Raw genomic sequence first — 4,709 nt, forward strand, 5'->3', positions numbered from 1 at the left:
ATATATATATATATATATATTGTTGTTAAGTGCCATCAAGTCAGTTCTGACCCATAGAGACTCTATATAGAATTTCTAAGGAGCAGCTGGTTGAACTGCTGACCTTGCATTTCAAACGGCTTTGCAGTCTGGTGCATTAATTCATAGTGCAGTATATATATATTCATATAGTTATAGTTATAGATAGAGATATAGTATAGTTAGTTATGGTTTAATGCTAAGGAGCTCTGGTAGTGTAGTGTTTATAAATCAGGCTGCTAAACTCAAGGTCAGCAATTCAAAACTACTAGGTGTTCAACAGGAGAAAGAAGAGGTTTTCTGCTCCCATAAATAGTTACAGCTGCAGAAATCCTAGGCAGGATCACTATGAGTTGGAACTGATTTCGTGGCACACCGCCACCACCGATTAAATGCTGTCAAGTCGGTTCTGACTCATAGCAATGCTGTATAGGATTTCTGAGGAGCAGCTGGTGGTTTTGAACTGTTAAACTTGTAGTTAGTATTCCCATGCATATCATGTAGCATCAATATGTGTGTGCGCCTATGTATATGTGTATATATGCATATATATATATGTGTATGTGTATGGTGTGTATGGTAACAAGGTGACTCTAGAGGATAAATTCGGTGGTTCAAGCCCACCAGCCACTCTGAGGGAGAATGATGAGGCTTTCTGTTCCTGCAAAGACTGCCTCCAAATGGCTATACAGAGTAGCTATGAGTCGGAACTGACTCTATGACACTTAACAACAATGGATATATAAACACACACATAGAGAGAGATAGGAATCCTGATGTGGTACTGTAGGGTAGGCACTGGACTTATCCATCCAACAATGTACAAATATATATATATACATACACACACACACACACACACATCCTTGCCATCCTTACTTCTAAGGAATTTTCTGGCTGTACTTCCTCCAACACACAGAGATTTATTTGTTCTTCTGGCAGTCTATGGTACATTCAATATTCTTCCCCAATACCATAATTCAAATGTATCAATTCTTCTATGATTTTCCTTATTCATTCTTCAACTTTCAAATGCATATGAAGTTATTGAAAATACCATGACTTAGGTCAACCTTTAAAGAAGTCTTTTACAACAGATCTGCCTAATGCAATATGTCTTTTATTTTATGACTGTTGCTTCCATGAGTGTTGATTGTGATTCCAAGCACAATGAAGTCTTCAACAACTTCAGTCTTTTCTCCATTTATCATGACTTTGTTTTCTGGCCCAGTTATGATGATTTTTGGTTTGTTTATATTGAGGTATAATCCGTACTGAAGGCTGTAGCCTTTAATTTTTATCTGTAATTATTTTAAGTCTTCTTCACCTCCAGCAAGCAAGGTTGTATCATCTGCATATTGGAGGTTGTTACTGAATCTTCCTCCAATCCTGATACCATATTCTTCTTCATATAATCCAATTTCTCAAATAATTTTCTCAGAATACAGATGGAATAAGTATGGTGAAAGGCTATAACACTGGCACATACCATTCCTGGTTTTAAAGCATCCAGCATGCATGACTTCTGCTGGAACTACAGCCTCTTGGTCTTTGTACAGGACCCTCATGAGCACAATTAAGCGTTCTGGAATATTCATTTCTCATAATGTTATCCATAACTTGTTATGATCTAAACAGTCAAAAACCTGTACATAGGCAATAAATCACAAATAAATATCTGGCATTCTCTGCTTTCTGCCAAGATCCATCTGACATAAGCAATGATATCCCTAGTTCCATAACCTCTTCTGAATCCACCTTGAATTTCTTGCAATTCTCTGTTGACGTGCTATTAGAAACATTTTTTTAATTATCTTCAGTAAAATTTTATTTGCATGTGTTTTCAATGATATTGTTCAAGTATGTCTTCATCCTATTGGGTAACTTCTCTTTGGAATGGACACACATATGGATCTCTTTCAATAGGTTGGCCGAGTAGCTGTCTTCCAAATTTCTTGGCAGAGATGAGTGAGTGCCTCCAGTACTACATCATGTTGTTGAAAGTTTTCAGTATGTATTTCATAAATTCCTGGAGCATTGGTTTTCACCAGTGTCTTCAGTGCTGCTTGGATTTCTTTCTTCAGAGCACTGGTTCTTATTCATATGTTGTTTTGTGGTTATGTGCCATTGAGTCAGTTCTGACTCATAGTTACCCTGTACAGGGTTTCTGAGGAGCCCTTGGTGGGTTTGAACTGTCGACCTTGTGATTTATAGTCCAGTGCTGGGCCTATAGCACCACCCCCAGGAGTTCTTGATCATATTGATATTGTTGTTGTTGTTAAGTGCTGTCAAGTTGATCCTGACCCATAGTGACCCTGTATGGTTTTTCCAAGAAGAAGCTGGTGAGCTTGAACCTCCACCTTGAAGTTTGGTGCATTAACCCACAGCACACAACAGAACTCCTCTTGATCATATACTACCTTTGAAATGGTTGAACATCAATCATTTCTTTTTGGTACAGTTACTCCGTGTATTCCCTATATTTTCTTTTGATTAATTATATACGTGAAAACCAAAAGCACCAGACTAACTGTCATTGAGTCAATTCTGACTTATATGGTTTCAATACAGACTTTCAGAGACTATAAAACTTCACAGGAGCAGACAACCTTAACTTTCTCCTATGGAGTGGCTGGTGGGTTTGAACCTCTGATCTGGAAGTTAGCAACCCAATGCCTGACCCACAGCACCACAAGGACTCCTTACACAAAGGGGCATTTAAAAGTTCCTGGGAAAGTGGAATGAAAAGATAATGGAATTTTTCCGCAAACTTTTAAAAATCCCCTATACATACAGAGTCCTTGGAGTGGTGTGAATGGTTAAGCACTTAACTAATAGCTGAAAATTTGACAATTCAAAGCCACCCAAATGTCTCTCAAAAGACAAGTCTGGCAATCTACTTCTGAAAGATTATAGCCCTAAAAAGCCTATGGAGAAGATCTACTTTGTCACATAGTGTTGCCATGAGTCAGAATTGACACAATGGCAACTAACAAAAACACCTAACCAAAAGATTTGGGGATCAAATCTAACCAGTGACATCACAGAGGAAATCCCCAATGATTTGCTTCCAAAATTTTACAGCTATTGAAAATTCTATGAAGTACAGTTTTACTCTGAAACATGTGAGGTTGCTATGAGCTGGAATTGACTATTGGTTTCATATATATGGGTGTGTGTGGAGACAGAATGAAGGAGCAGGATAGCAAGGGCTCTGGTAGTGTAGTGGTTACAAATCAGGCTGTTAATGGTAGGGTCAGTAGTTCAAAACTACCAGTTGTTCCGCAGGAGAAAGATGAGGCTTTCTGCTCCTATAAAGATTTACAGCCTCAGAAACCCTGTACAGGGTCGCTATGAGTCGGAACCGACTCCACGGCACATAACAACAACAACTCAGGCTCAGCAGGCAGAAATGCTGTTTGGTAGGAGTTATAGACTATGGCTAGAAGGGACATTAGATAATTCACTATACCACAGCTGGGTGACTATGATTCTTCTTGGACAAGGCAGCTGGGATCTGGGCTGTGGGTTGAGCTCAGGTCTTCTCCGTTTATCTTGATTCTGAAGTCCAAGCTAAAGGGGTTGCAGGAATCCAGGCCATGTTTCTCTCATGGCAGATATAGGGTATAAGAACCAAGCCAAATCTTGAAAAATGCATGTAAGGCATTGCCTCCTGGGGCATTGTTCACATTCTATTGCCAAATCAAGTCACATGGGGTGGTTAAGTAGGCTCCATCTACCTGCAGTGAGAGGAGCATAGCAAAATTACAGAGCAAAGGGTATGAATGCATAATCCTATTATAAAGGAGAGAAGAAATAGGACCAACAAACCAATCTACCACATGTCCATCTGAGTGTAGATTTTAAATATAGAAGTAATAGACTGGTTTTTAAAATTGGTTGTAAAAAGTAACCTTTGGAAGGAAATGATATCTTCAGGGTTGTAGCTGAAAGCAGTGATGGAATAGATTGGGAAAAGGAGAAAAAGGTGGTTGTAGTTAGTGTTATTGTTAGTTGTGTTGTTGTTTGCTGTTCTTGTTACCGATTACCATGGTGTCAGCTCTCACTCATAGTGAACCTACAGGACAGAATGCCCCATGGACAGAAGGTATGGCCTATGCCTGAGTGCAACTTGAAGGCGGCAGCAAATGAGCAGTTCATATTCTCCATTGCAGTTTCATTGCCAGCTGTGAGAGCTCATTCAGCAATTTAAAACAAATCGCTGTACTGAAAGCAGAGAATGTCAAAAAGATGCTTACCTGTGCTTTATTAATTACACAAAGGCTTTTGACTGTGTGGATCATGACAACATTGTGGAGAATGGATTTTATTCCAGAACACTTAGTAGTGCTCATGAGGAACTTTTATATAGACCAAGACACAGTCGTTCAAACAGAACAAAGGAACATTGATTGAGTGGTTTAAAATCCGGAAAGATGTGCACCAGGGTTGTATTCTTTCACCATACTTATTCAATCTTTATGCTGAACAAATAATCAAAGGAGTTGGATTATATAAAGAAAAAGGTGGCATCAGAATTGGAGGAAGACTCATTAACAACCTGCAATATGCAGATGATACAGCTTTGCTTGCTAAAAAATACTTATGAAAACCAAAGGCCACAGCCTTCAGTATGGGTTGCACCTCAGTGTAAAGAAAACAAAAATCCTCACCACTAGACTAATAAATAA

The 4,709-nt window shown here is 38.9% G+C and overlaps 1 pseudogene; it reads right to left on the reverse strand.

Annotated features, from left to right (window-relative positions):
- Positions 1 to 2,076, reverse strand: part of LOC102824304 — a 7,927-nt pseudogene extending 5,851 nt beyond the window's left edge.
- Positions 2,077 to 4,709: the final 2,633 nt, after the last annotated feature.

Source organism: Chrysochloris asiatica, unplaced genomic scaffold, assembly GCF_000296735.1.
Source record: "Chrysochloris asiatica unplaced genomic scaffold, ChrAsi1.0 scaffold00030, whole genome shotgun sequence".
NCBI lineage: Eukaryota > Metazoa > Chordata > Mammalia > Afrosoricida > Chrysochloridae > Chrysochloris > Chrysochloris asiatica.